A 15,401-nucleotide genomic window follows, 5' to 3' on the forward strand; every position below is an offset into this window, starting at 1 on the left:
TTCACTATTGTGTACCACAAGAGACCTATCCGCATCTCCTTTCATCAGCCTCAGGATATTTTTGGTTTAAGGTTTAAATATGATCTCAGGGCAATAGTTATGGGGACTCATCTAGCCCCATAGCTCCAGAAAGTCTGGAGTCCATAAAAAGTTAAATTCTGTTCTGCATTTCGTCATCTTGATTTGATTAAGAGTCTTCTATAGAAATGTTAATCAAAAAATTCCATAACTGTAGCCAGGCATCACCAGTTTTTCTGGCTTCAGCAGCCACATATTCCATTTCCTCCTTCTATTCCTTTTTGATGGTGATAATGTTTTCACTTCCCTGACATACAGGTTCAGAATCTTCAGTGCAAAGAACCTTCTCGTACATAGAGACTTCCTTCTTACAGTTGGACTTTTCAGATAACATGTCTCATCTTAGCACAGAGGGGAAGCGCTTAGCTGATAACCAAAAGGTTGGAGGTTCCAGTCAGTCAGCTGCTCCGCTTGAGAAAGATGTGGCAGTCAGTACTTCCGTAACGATTACAGCCCTGGCCTCTGTGGGGCAGTTCTAGTCTGTCCCACAGGCTTGCTATGAGTTGGAATGGTCTCAACGGTGATGGGTTTGGTTTTGGTTTGATATGACTCAGTTCAGCTGAAATGGGAATTACTGTTTTGTTTTTTAATTTACTGTGAATTGAGTGAAGGTTTACAGAGCAGATCATTACACAAGAACTCATATACTTCAGTCACTACAATGATTGCAATCCCCTCCATGTACCACCAGTTACGAGTATTTACCACTATTCACTTTAAGCACTGCATTCCTCCTGTGTCTCCCACTCCCTTCACCTTGCCTCTAACTTCCCTCTTGTTGTATGTCTGCCCTGTTATCCATGTTAACATGTGTATAGCCTCTAGCCCATGAATAACTTTCTATCCGTGTAGTGTGTCTGCCTATTCAGCCATCTTGCCAAAGTCACCAGGAATTACTGTTAATAATTGTCACATGGAATGCCACACTGAGCAAGGGCACTAGGGATCACCCAAACAGCCTCATTCATTTTTCAAATAGGGAAACTGAGGATGAAATGATTTGCGCAAACTCAGAGGTCAATGGCCTCGCTTACTCTAGCCTGTCTGCTACACAGCTTCTTTTACAGCCAGCATTTGCAAAGGACTTCAAGGGTTACAGGAATGTTCACGGGTAATCTCTTTGAGCCTCACGCTGTGGGTTAATACACTTGACTGCAAAGTCATTTGAACCACAAGGTTCAAGCTCATCAGTTGCTCCTTAGAAACTCTATACAGGGTTGTTATGAGTCGGAAGCGACTCAATAGCACTTAATAACAGCAACAACACAGTAGTGTGTAAGAAGCCCTAGTGGCACAGTGGTGAAAGCGTTGGGCTACTAATTCCAAAGGCCGGTGGTTCAAACCCACCAGTCACTCCACAGGAGAAAGATGAGCGTGACTGCTCTTATAAAGATAAACAGTCTCAGAAATACTATGGAGCAGTTTTACTCTGTTCTATAGGGTCCTGGTGTGGTGCTGTGGGTTCATGCACTAGACTGAAAGGTTGGTTTGAACTGCAAGGTAGGTGGTTCAAGTGCACTAGTCACTCCTCAGAAACCCTATACAGGGTTGCTATGAGTTGGAACCAACTTGACGGCACATAAAAACTACATAGGGTCCTTAGGAGTCCTGGTATGGTGCTGTAGTATAAGCATTGGACTGTTAACCACAAGGTCGGCTGTTCAAATCCACTGGTCATTCCTTAGAAACCCTACCCAGGGTTGCTGGGTCAGAACGGATTCAGTGGCACTCAACAACAACAATATGGGGTCACTATGAGTCGAAATCAACTCAACAGCAGTGGGTTGCTTTCTTTTTCTTTTTTTGGTTTACAGTCAAGTGAGGGAGGTAAACCAGATATTGTTTTTGTCACGTACAGATTAGTAAACGTAGGCTTTGGGGATCTAGCAAACTGCCCTAAATGACATGCTCAGCAAGCAGCAGAATCAGAACTACATACAACCCAGAACATCCCATTCCAAGCCTGGGAGGCTCTTTCCAACACACTGTGATGCCATTCCTTGGTGCTCACACAAAACAGAACTAGCTCTAGAAAGTGCTTCAGGCTCTGTACCTTCCCTGAGTGAAGATGCAGCACAGCTGTATCAAAGGCTGTAGTTGTTGTTGTTAAGTGCTGTCAAGTTGATTCCGACCCATAGTGACCCTGTATAGGATTTCCAAGGAGCAGGTGGTGAGCCTGAATCACCAACCTTGCAGTTCAAACAACTTTAGCACACAGCACCATACCAGAACTCCCCAAAATTGCTTTCACTTTATTCAAAATGCTTCCCATTACCAAAAACACATTATTTCAACAACAAAAAACATTGAAAGCAGAAAATAATTAGATCTTGATAGGGTTAGGGTATGCCAATGCCTTTTCTGAATAGACCACACAAGTTATAGTACAATATACAAGGGGGGTTTCAAAAACTCTTCCTAGGCCGGTGCTCAGCAAGAAAAAGGCCATGTTCAGTTCAAGTGCAAAGACTGTGAAGCCCAGTGGCGAAAAGCTGGATGAACTCGAGTCTGGTATTTCTCAGGCTCTTCAATGAGCTAGAGATCAACTCGGACCTAAAGCCTCAGTTAAGAGAACTGAACATAACTGCAGCTAAGGAAACTGAAGTTGGTGGAGGTCGGAAAGCTATTATCTTAGCTCCTGTTCCTCAACTGAATTCTTTCCAGAAAATCCAAGTCTGCCTAGTACGTGAACTGGAGAACAAGTTCAGTGGAAAGCACATGGTCTTGATTGCTCAGAAGAGAATTCTACCTAAACCAACTGGAAAAAGCCATACAAAAAATAAGCAAAAGTGTCCCAGGAGCCGCACGCTGACTGCTGTGCATGATGCAATCCTTGAAGACTTGGTCTTCCCAAGTGAAATCGTGGGCAAGAGAATCCGAGTAAAGCTGGACAGCAGCCGTCTTATAAAGGTTCATTTAGACAAAGCACAGCAGAACAATGTAGAACACAAGGTTGAACCTTTTCTGGTGTGTATAAGAAGCTAACAGGCAAGGATGTTAATTTTGAATTCCCAGTTTCAGTTGTAAACAAAAATGATTAAATGAGATATCATACACACACACACACACACACACACACAAACTTTATGGAAAAAAATTAACATTTTCCCATGAACATTTGGAAGTCTCCCTCATATAAAAATTCCAAAAGTCATCTTCCAGTTTACTTCCCCAAGGCAATGACTAGAATCGAGTATTTTTTGTGTGTGTTGGGGGTGTTTCTTAACAAAGATACTCTCCTGAACACACACACACACACAAACACACACACACATTTTATATATATATAAAATAGTGTTCAATATAATGCTTATTTTCCCCCACTTAATATATTTTGGGGATAGTTTTATAGGCAGACATGACAGTGTCCTACTATTTAAAATGGCTGAACAGTGAGTATTTCATTGTAAGGATGCTATTGTTTGTTGCCATTGAGTAGATTCTGATGCATGGCGACCCCCTGTGTGCAGAGTAGAACTGCTCCATAGGGTTCTCTAGGCTTGGATCTTTAAGAAGCAGATTGCCAATCTTACCTTCCAAGACTTATGGGTAGATTCGAACCACCATGCAGGGATTTCCTATAAGAATGTACCATAATAATATATTAATAGCAAAATTACTTAATCAACATCCCACTGATGAACTTTTAAAGTTGTTTGTAAGTTTCTGTTATTACAAGTAATGCTATAATGAGTATCTTTGTGTGTAAATAACTTTTAAGTGTGAAGATATCTGTAGAATAAATACTTCAACCTGAAATTGCTGGATCAAAGAGTAAATGCATTTTTAAATTCTAAATAAATACTGCCAAATAGCCGCCCACAGTGCTTATGTCTTTTAAACTCCTAGCAGCAATGTGAGACCGTGTCCCAGCTCATTTATGTCCTTCTCACTTGGCATCGTACCAGCATGTGGTACTCACTAAGTACGTACGTAGTGTTTGCACAAAGGATCATATATTACATTCAGAATCCTTTCACAATCAGGCCCCTCCCATGGTCTTCTAACTATACAACTGAGACTAAGAAAGAGAAAAGAGAATAAATTTGACATTCAAAAGCGTGAGTTGTTCAGCGTATAGAATTCCCTTAACCACCAGTCTACTCCTTTTTCCAGTCAACATGAGAAACTAGCAAAACATTTGCATGCACAAGGTCTCAACAGGTGAGCACTTAAGCACAACCGGCAAAATCAGCAGTTTTGGCATGTGCCAGACTGCAAAGCCATTTGAACTGTGAGGTTGGCGGTTCAAGCTCACCAGCGGCTCCTTGGAAACCCTATACAGGGGCGCTATGGATCAGAACCAACTCAACGGCACTTAACAACAACAACAACAACATACAAGGTAAACTTCTAAAGAAAAAGCAAGTCTAGCCCGGCTGACTCTTGTTCTTTTCTGCCCCCAAATCCTCAAAGACAAAATGAAATTTTGGATTGTTAACTGAAGTTGATAACTTCCTTTCCTAAATCAGCTTTGCTAATATGAAAACAATACCAGAAAACAAACAAACAAAAATTAAGCTTTCTGTGTTTTCCTCAGGACAAACGCTGTGGGTCTGGTTTAAAACCTCTGACTTTGAGAAAAGGGCTTCTTTAAAATATGAAAGTCAGCTGTATGCCATTTTCCAAAGTAAACACTCACAGCATGGGAGTTATTTTTACCTTATTACTATTCCCCAGGAAAGTATCATTACACTGCCCAACAAAAATATAAGAGTCAGTCAAGAAGTATTGCTATAAAATCACAGAAACCTTTTTTTGTTAAACAAAAATATCAAAACATGAAGCAATTATTTCCCAACACATCTTTCATCTAGGCCTATACACTTCTGAAGGTGGTGTTTCCATCTCTCTCACCCTTTTTTGAGAATTCCACATTCTTTGACTAATACTGTGTCAAAACAGCAGTTTTGGTGATCTCAGAGAACTCAACTCATGGTCTTTTTAAATGTTGAATTTGGGTAACAAAATGAAGTCTGAAGAAGCAAGCTTAGGGCTGTCGAGCCCTAATGGGGTAAGGTTTCCCAATGAAGTTCTCGTGGGATAACCCTTTGATGAACGAGCAGGTACACTGTCATGATGGGAAAATTCCTTGGTGCAACTTACTCGCCTTTTTTCCACCAGTGCAGTTTTCAGTCTTCCTAAAACTTCTTCCTAATAAGCCTGCACGACCATCCTGTGTCCTTTGAGAAAATCTATTAAGATTATCCTACTGGGATCCCAGAAAACAATCACCACCACCTTCTGAGCTGACCTCTCGGCCTTGAATTGAATGGGGCCAGCAGATCTTGGAAGCCACTGTTTTGATTAACCCTTTTTATTGAAGGTACCTTAAGGAGCTGAAGACAAGTGTATTACTGAGTGAACTTGTCTGTAGCCATCCACTGATTGTAGACACATGTTCAAACATGTTTTGTTTTTTTTTTTTGGATCAGACTCAAATGCATGTAAGAACTGGGACTCCAGTAGCAATACTTTTTGACTTACCCTCATACATGCAGAACACCTAAATGACCTCACAGTCCTCTAACTGGTAGGCAAAGCACCAAAACTTTGTAGGCATTTTCTTCAGTCTGGAGCTGGTGGAAGGAAGTTTAAGTCCTTCTTTTATCCCTGTTACCCTCTATATTCCCAATGTCAAGAAAACACAGGATTCAAAGTGACCAACTACAGAGAACAATGTTGCAGAAACGTTTACCTCAGGTTTTTCACCTGCAAAACGTTGGGGTAAGGTTAGATGGCCCCTAAAGTCCCTATCTTTTATTTTACAAAGTCCAAAATATAAGTCTGAAAACCAATTTTAAATTTCTAAAAATTAGTAAATTTTAGCTAACAGAACAGATAAGATGCTGTAAAACAGCACTCCCTTACATAGATAACGTTAGCCACACCGGTACATTTAAATAGCTTGTTGTTGTGTTCTTAAATTCCATCGAGTCAGTTCTAACTCACTGTGACCCCGCAGAGGGTTTCCAAGGTGGGCTTGAACTGCCGACCTTGTGGTTAACAGTCCAGTGCTACTCTATAGTGCCACACCATGACTCCTTAAGTAGCTTGATGGTGTTGGTTACGTGCCTTTGAGTCAGTTCTGACCCTGTACAGGGTTTCTGAGGCTGTAAATCTTTACGGGAGCAGAATGCCTCATCTTTCTCCTGCAGAACAGCTGGTAGTTTCGAACTGCTGACCTTGTGGTTCGCAGCCCAATTTGTAACCACTACGCTACCAGAGCTCCTATAAGCAGCTTAGTAGTCTTCATTTAAAAAAAAAAAGTCAAATTAATTTTAGTAATATATTTATTTAACCCAATATAACCAAAGATTATTATTTTAACATGCAACCAACATAAAATATGATTTGTGAGATATTAAAAATGACACACATCCAACGCACACTACAAGAATAGTATATTATACAATTCAATAACATGAAATATAGTTCTGTCAAAACAATATAGTTGTATTTAATAGAAAAAGATTTCAACTTGCTTCAGTTTTTAAATTTAGGTCTAAATTCATTAAAGTTAAAACTGCAGTTTCTCACAGTCACACTAGTTGTATTTCAAGTCCTCAAACGTTGTTAAGTGGCTGGTAGCTAATTCCTGGAAGTGCAGCTATAGGCTTACGGACAGCAGATGACGGTCCTTACAGGTGAATTCTAGTGAACCAATCGCCTCCATCTTGGAAATTACTCCTCGAGGGTACCCTGAGAATATAAATGCTTCCAAATGGCACCAGGTAATATTCATCATCCTGCTAACTGCAAAGCCGTTTTAACTGCAAGGGTGGTGGTTCAAGCTCACCAGCTGCTCCTTGGAAACCCTATACAGGGTCCTATGGGTCGGAACCGACTCGACAGCACTTAACAACAACTCGTGAAGAGTCTCAGGAGTCTAAATCCCTAAGATGGTTCATTCATAATGACTAGGTGGATACTACTGTGCTATATTCAGCAATGCTATGGTCCAGACCCCACACAATGCAAAGGTCATCTGATGAATGGAGAGAAAAGAGAGGCCTTGTATGATGAGACAGGGAAAATATCTGAGATTTGCAAGAAATCTTCTCGAAGAGGAGTTTGGAAATTATACTTCAAGTGCTTTCATATGTATATGTTTGAAACTACATCGTATCCATGGTTGTTATCAGTTGCTAGGTAGCAATTTGTACCTCTTAAAAAGGTAATTGTTATTAGAACATATTTGTCTATAGATACAGATCAATTCAGGCAGCCTTAGGATGAATACTGAAATCCAGTTAACTTGTAATTGTATTAGTCTCTTAAAATCATCATAGGAATCCATGTCTTTAATGTGAAGCTTTTCAATACAACAACTAAATTTCAATAAAACAACTAAACCCAAGGACAATGACTAGTTGGTAAGCCTTCACATTAAGATTTAAGAGTGAAAGATCAGTGTCAAGTTTCAAAGATAGGCATGATGTAGTCTAAGCAATAGTAATAACTGCCACCACTTGGGCTTGAACCACAAGGCTGGAGATTCAAGCTCACCATCTGTGAGTCAGAACCGACTTGACACCACTTTTACAGCAACAACATTCCTATTGAAGCTATCAAATGAACGTGAGAAGCACCTAATTTTTAAGCTTCTGGGTCTAACCACTACAACATAAAAAACAGAATATGAGGTCATAACTTGTTTGTGTTTCAGATGGGTGCACAGTAACAAGGGGAGCAAATGTAAAATTGTTCAACCATGTCATCTCCCTACAGGGTTTCAGAAGGCTAGCCTTCCCTTCATCACTCTGCCTCTTAAGGGAAAAATTTCTTTGGGGTTGGTATCACAAAAGAAATCTTTTGGAGCCTTTGAAGACTAAAAGATGGGGAGGGAAGTGAGAAGAGAATAAGGCCATGCTGGGTCAACTCAATTCATCATGTTTGGAGTTTACCTTGCACGAATGCAATTCCATTCCCCAAACTCCTTCTGTCCTAATAACTTGCCTATGGATACTGCTCCACTTCCACGTCCACAAGCCTAGACAGTTATTCTGCCACAGGTGAAGGAGTGGGCCTGGGAGAGAGCTCTATGGGATGTTTTCAAAATCATCACAGTTACAGGGAATCCAGTGAGCAGGTTGGAGGGCCCACAGGGGGTACAGGTAGGCGCTCTCTGTTTTAGGACACCTCTCAAGGCCATTCTGTGGATGAACTTTCTGCCAGGAACAAGCACAGGGAAGACTGCAAAAGAATGTGTTTATAGCAAAGAGCAAAACCAGGCATGAATGTTTAGCTAGAGTTCAAGGAGGGTTCCCCCCTCCCACCCCCAAATGAGCCAGAGAAGTCCTAGCTCTCTACACATTCAACTATCCTTGAAGAGTTATAATTATGAGAACAATTTTCATATCCATCATTTGTTGAATGTGTTCTGTGTGCTAGATCCTGTGCCCAGTTCTTTATAAGATTTAATTCCAACAGATTTTGCTCATATTCCAAAGATGATGAAACTGAGGCCATCTCGACCACGTAACTTCTCTGAGTCAGAGTTCTTCAACTGTAAAACAGGGATAGTGTTCTTTACATGGCAGGGCAGAGTAAGGATCACACATGACAAAAGTAGTTTGTTAGAGTACCATGACAGGGATAGGGTAGGACCTAAGAGGAAAGCTACCATTGGCAGCACTGTTGTTAGAAGCCCCATCTCCTTAGCATGGGGCTCACCAGCAAACCTCCTAGGAGAGAAAAGGAAAGATACAGTCTTGGTTTTTTATTTCCCTGGATGAATCGTTCTGAATGGAAGTCAAGGGCCAGATTGTTAAACAGTTAAAGATTACAGACAGTAGGAACGGATCTATCTTTGAGATGGGCAAAAAAGAAAGAACACCCTCCGTAACCCTTGGGGAAGAAAAGAATCTGCCCTCCTTAAGGCAAAACATCAACTTATCCCAGGTTTTTCCTCTGTTCTCATCAATGTCACGATACACTGGCAGATGAGTTTAAGTTAAAACATACTGATGTAATAGCTTGGGCCCAACTGCTTTCACGGTTGGGCCAGCATAAGCATACATACAATGCATGTTTTACAGTTTCTTTTTAAATGGTTGCTGTTAAGTGCCATGGAGTCGCTTCAGGCTCAGAGCGACCCTGTATAGGGTTTCCAAGGAGAGGTTGGTGAGTTTGAACTGCCGACCTTGCGGTTCAAACCGATCTTGAGGTTGAGTGCTATAGTTACAGAAGTACAATTTAGAGATATAATTATAGATCCTTTATGCATGGTTCAATGCCAAACCTACTAAGTCACCCTACTATTATTACTCACACCCAAACTACACAGCAGTCTCCTCACCATCTTACGGCCTCTAATTTGTACCTTTCCATTCATTTCTTTAACAACTTCCTATAGCTCATGGGTTTTCCCTTTTCAAAGCTTCCCGTGGTTTCCAGATGCCTGTTTAAGCTTGAAACACTTCAAATAGGCACTAAAGGCCCACTACGGTTCTGTCCCAAGCGAACCTTTCAGCCCCATCGACTCAGCGCTCTGCAGTAGTTCAACTCATGCTTGCACCATTCCTTGGACTTCCAACTGAAGCCAAAGCCAACCAAAATCCTACCAGTTAAAATGCCACTTCCTCCACGATGCCTTCACTGAGTACCCAGTTGGAAAATTACATTTTCTCCTCTTCACTGTCATAGGTCATATCCTGTTGTTAGCTGCTTCTGAGCCATGGCTACCCCAATGAGCAGAGGAGAACTACTCCACAGGTTTTCAAGGTTGTGACCGTTCAGAAGCAGATGGCCAGGCCCATCCTGAGAAGTCTCTCTTCTATTACATACCGAGCTCCCTGGTCACAGTTACAGACTCACTCTCGTGTTTAGTAATGCAGTTGGTGAAACAGTAGTCTGTTAACTGAAAGGCCAGCAGTTCACACTCACCAGATGTTGTTCAGGAGAAAGATTAGGCAGTCTGCTTCCATACAGATTTGCAGGCAGCCTAAGAAACCCCAGGGAGCAGTTCTACTCTGTTCTTTAGGGTCACCATGAGTTGGATTCAACTTAAGGCAATGGGTTTGGTTTTGGGTTATAAAGTACACTAACCAGTCATGGTGCTAAATAGCAGTATTACAAAAAGAATACAATGCAATGCCTCCCCTAGAGAAGAATGGGCCCTGGAGGTACAATGGTACAATGTGCTTAGCAGCTCAAATTCATCAATGACTCCAGAGCAAAAAGACCCAGTGATCTGCTCCCATCAAAATGACAGCCTAGAAAACCCTATGAGGCAGTTCTACTCCATCACAAAAAGTCACCATGAGTCAGAATCCACTTAATGGCACTTAACAACCACCCCCACCCTAGAAGAGAGAGACTATAAACTAATTTGTATTAATTATGGTATAGTAAAACATGCCCTATAGAAAACAAAGGGATTATTTCATTGTTGTTGCTGTTAAGTGTCATCAAGACAGTTCTGACTCATAGTGACCCTGTATAAGGTTTCTGAGGAGTAGCTGGTTGAGTTTGAACTGCTGACCTTTCGGTTTAACAGTGCCACACCAGGACTCCAATGCCTATAGCATCTGGTATTCCAGGCAGTCACCAATCCAAGAACAAGTTCCGACTCATAGCGACCCTGTATAGGATTTCTAGAAGTAGCTTGTGCATTTGAACCGCTGACCTTGAGGTTCAAACTAATCTAGCAGTCCAGTCCAATACAAATATATTGCATTTGTCCCACAGCACCACACTGGGACTCTTAATTAATTAATTAAGGTGAGGCAAATTTGCAAAACAAATGTCCCTCAAGGAGAACACTGTGCTACTATCTCAGTAGATTAAAGCAGTATGTCCTAAGAGCTCCCTAGCTTGTATACAGATTGTTTAAAGTGCTAATGAATTCGTTCTGACTCACAAAGACCCTGTATAGGGTTTCGGAGGAGCAGCTGGTGGGTTAGTGGTTAGCAGTCCAGTGCTTATCCTACAGTGGCACACCAAGACTCCATACCTAATAAATATTTGTTTAAAGAATAGTGCACAGTAATTAACCTCAGAATCCAGCATTTTTATTGTATATGTAAGGTGGGGTTAAAGAGTTCTAATTACTTAAATTTGTTTTATACCACTTATGATCCAACTACTCATCACAGAAAAACCATTTGACCACTCTCAATAATAATCCTTTGAAATTAATCACTGAATATTGTACTAAGTATTTTCTTAAGCACTACAAACACACACACACCTTCAGGTTAACAATAAAACTGATTTTTTAAAAGAGACACATGAAATGATTGCAGCAGTACATCAATAGTGAACTGCCAGAAATTCAAGCCAATTTAGAAGAGAATGTGGAACAAAGGGTATCATTACTGATGTCAGATGGATCTTGGCTGAAAGCAGAGTGCTAGAAAGATATTTACCTGTGTTTTATTGACTTTATGTGCATCATAACAAATTATAGATAACACTACGTTGTTGTTGTTAAGTGCTGTTGAATCAGTTCCAACTCCTAGTGACCCTGTACAGGGTTTCTGAGGAGTGGTTGGTGAGTTTGAACCACCAACCTTGTAGTCCAGAGCTTACCCTACAATGCCACACCAGGACTTTGGATAATACTATATAGAATGGGAATTCCAAAATATTTCATTGTACTTATACAGAACCTGTTGTTTGAACAGAACAAGGGGAAACTGCATGGTTTAAAATCAGGAAAGGTACATGTCAGAGTTAAATCCTTTCATCATACTTAATCAACCTGTATGCTGAGCAAATAACCTGAGGATCTGAACTATATATAAAAGAAGGCAGCATCAGAATTGAAGGAAGGCTTATTAACAATCTACAACATATAGATGACATAATCTTGATTGCTGAATGCGAAAAGGACTTGAAGTACTTACTGATCAAGATCAAAGACTACATACAGTTTTCAGTATGAACTGTACCTTAACATAAATGAAAAACCTTCAAAACTGGACTAATAAATAACATCATGATCAGAGGAGATAAGATTGAAGTTGTCAAGGATTTCACTTTTCCTGAATCTAAAATCAACACTCATGGAAGCAGCAGTCAAAAACAACAACAACAACAACAACAAAACCCTAACAATGTACTGCATTGGGCAAATCTGCTGCAAAAGACCCTTTTAAGGTGTTCCAAAACAAAGATGTTACTTTGAGAACTAAGGTTTGCCTGACCCAAGTCATGGTATTTTCAATCACCTATGCATGTAAACATTGGGCAATGAATAAGGAAGACCAGAGAAGAAGTAAAGCTTTTGAATTCTGGTGCTGGTGAAGAATATCGAACGTACCATGGACTGCCAGAAGAATGAATAAACCCGTCTTGGAAGAAGTACAGTTACAATGCTGCTTAGAAGCAACAATGGTGAGATTTCGTCTCACACACTTTGACATATTATCAGGAGGGCCTAGTCTCTGGGAAGGACATCATACTTGGTGAAGTAAAAGATCACTGAAAAAGTGGAAGACTTACAACAAGAAGGACTGACACAAGTGACCGCAATAGTGGGCCTGAGCAGATCAATGATTGTGAGGGTGGCACAGGACCGGGCAGTGTTCCGTTCTGTACGTAGGGTCACTACAGGTCAGAACCAACTCGAAGGCACCTAATAGCAACAACAATAGTATGATAGTGGTGGTGGTGGTATGCCATGGAGTCAGTTCAACAATATGGTTGTTGTTGTTAAGTACTGTCAAGTTGATTCCGACGCTTAACGACCCTGTACAGGATTTCTTAGGAGTAGCTGGTGGGTTTAAACCACTGACCTTATGGCTCGAAGTCCAGTGCTTATCCTACAAGGCCACACCAGATAGTATCTTTAAGTATTCATTAAAGAATTTTGCTATCTGGATAATATAATAGCAATCAAACAGTATAAGTGTTGACTAAGTTGGTTTCATAGAAAGTAGTATTTATTTCCTCCAGATTAATGGTGAACAAAAGGACAAGAAAGTAGGCAACCCCACTTTCCCCTCATTTTCCAGACTTTTTTCTAAAGAGGAAGGAGAGAGGAGGGAGACACTATGGGTATGGACATCTAAAATCTCTCTCTGTTTTGCACTTGCTAGTAGTATGACCCTGGACAAGTTATTTAATCTCCATGAAAGGGATTTTCATCTATAAAATGGAAAGCAGAGTCTGTTTTTCCATAGACTGTCAAAATCAAATAAGGGAACACATCAAGGGCTTAGTATAGTTTGGCATGTTCTTGTTGTTTGTATTTAGATGTCTTGCAATACTAAAAGGCTAGTTCTCTTAAAAATAAAACAAGTAGGTTGCTCACACAAGCCAAAATAAAAAGATTAGTTGTTTCCTTTGATTCTGTTTTTTTATCTTCTCCAGCACCCACACAAGCATCACTGAAGCTTTATAGCAAAATTGTACTGTTATCAAGTAAACTTTGGAAAATCTGGAACACAGGGCAAGAGCTAATCCCAAATGTGTCCATATAATACCAATCCTTCCCTGGCATCTCAGTGGCAGCTGGGGGTGTGTGTGCATAGAACTTGCCATAGTGGGAATACTTACATAACTTGCGAAATCCCCTAATGGGGCCTCCATTTATACCTCAGTCTTTGGAGAAATTCCTAATATTATATCATTATTGAATATGTGTGAGCTCCACTAACTAAAACAAATAGATAACTATCAAATGTTCTGTGAATATCCGAACAAAGTGATCATTGTAGTTTCATTCCCCCTGAAAATATGCCAAGCCCCTGTTGCTACACTGCACATTCACCCTCAAACGCAAGAGTGATTTGTCCCAAAGGCAAGTTAACAGGTCTGAGATGCCTAACATCTGGTTTAGAGAAACGTGAGAGGTCTTTGATGAGTAAAGAGAGCAGCTCCAATCCTTACTCCAGCTCTCAGCAGCCTGTCATTGTGCTGCTTACTCACCTGTAGCTTTCAGACCCAGCCCCATCCTGCCCCTTCTCTACTTCTGGGCTCTGAGCCGACTGGCTTCTGGCAGCATTTCCCAGCTAGCACAAAGTACACTAGCCCTATTCCAGTCCAGTGGGGATGGTTTTTCAATTATGTGTCACTGAGCATTACCCAAACTGATCAATTTTCCTATGACAAGTAAAAATTTATTGGTTTGACTACCATGATCTAAATATATATATTTTAAAAGAATCACTTTTTTTTCCCCCAGATCAAAAATTCATAGTTCTTCAACATTCCAGACACAGCAGCAAGGCTCCATGGCTCCAGTACTGAGAACCAAACTAAGAAAAAGACAGGCCCTTGGTTAACTCTTAGCCGCCTGAAGCAGAAGTACCTCTGATGTTTCTTCTCTTCATGAAGGCAACAGTGTTGTGTTTATTTTTCCCTCTACTCTTACTCCTCAGGTTGGGATTAGGTTGGGTTCTGCATCCACATGCAATATTATAATTCTGTATAGAGCAGATAAAAAAAAACCATCTGATTGGAAATAAAGCAAAATTCTATATACCCTTTATGTTGTTTTTTGTTAAGGGCCTTTGAGTCGGTTCCGACTTATAGCTGCATAGGGTTTCTGATGAGCAGCAGGTGACTTTGAACTACCAATCTTGCTGTTCAAACCAACCTTGTGGTCCAGTGCATTATCCCACAACACTATACCAGGACTCCATATCCTTTATGTTGTTGTTGTTGTTAAGTGCCATTGAGTCGGTTCAGACTCATAGTGACTTGAAAAACCAATCTTGCAGTTCAAACCGACCCTGCAGTTCAGCACATTAACCCACAGCACACCAGGACCCTGTACCCTTTATAGGGCATATATAAATTCTATATACCTTATGGTCAGATCCTTTCTCTCATATACACACAGGAGGATGTGGAATGAGTATATAAGCCCACTCTGACTTTGGGGCTACTGCTACTGCTATGTTGCCATCAAGTTGGTTCACAATGATAGCGAGCCAGCACAGGGTTTCCGAGACTGTAAATCTTTCCAGGAGCAGAAAGCCTCTTCTTTCCCCCAATGAGAGGCTGGTGGATTCAAACTGCTGACCCTGCAGTTACCAACCCAAGGTGTAACACTCTACAATACCAAGACTCCTTCTGAATTTTGGCTACATTCTATTAAAGAAAGGAAAGGGCATTCAATGAAAGGCACAATTGAGTAAAATATCAGTAAGTATACACTGCATAGTGCCTAAATGTTAACACTGAAACCCTACCATTTTGAGATAAACAAACATGATTTGCATCATTCAGAAAAAATAAAAGATTAAGTTGTTCTTTTTAAATCTGAACACAGTGAGAGGGGCAACAAAAGGAATTCTAAATTATTGAAGATGAGTATCAGAAAAGGAAGCAGCTGCCAAGAGTGAGTGATGGTGGTGGCAAGTGTGGAA

General features: G+C 40.7%; 1 protein-coding gene and 1 pseudogene across 2 annotated transcripts in view; one reads left to right on the forward strand and one right to left on the reverse strand.

The window, feature by feature from the left end:
• NFE2L2 (nuclear factor, erythroid 2-like 2) overlaps positions 1 to 15,401 on the reverse strand; it is a 42,586-nt gene that overhangs the window by 17,518 nt on the left and 9,667 nt on the right. The window lies entirely within an intron of this gene.
• Positions 2,526 to 3,119, forward strand: LOC102830234 (annotated as a pseudogene).

This window comes from Chrysochloris asiatica, unplaced genomic scaffold, assembly GCF_000296735.1.
Source record: "Chrysochloris asiatica unplaced genomic scaffold, ChrAsi1.0 scaffold00094, whole genome shotgun sequence".
Classification (NCBI taxonomy): Eukaryota; Metazoa; Chordata; class Mammalia; order Afrosoricida; family Chrysochloridae; genus Chrysochloris; species Chrysochloris asiatica.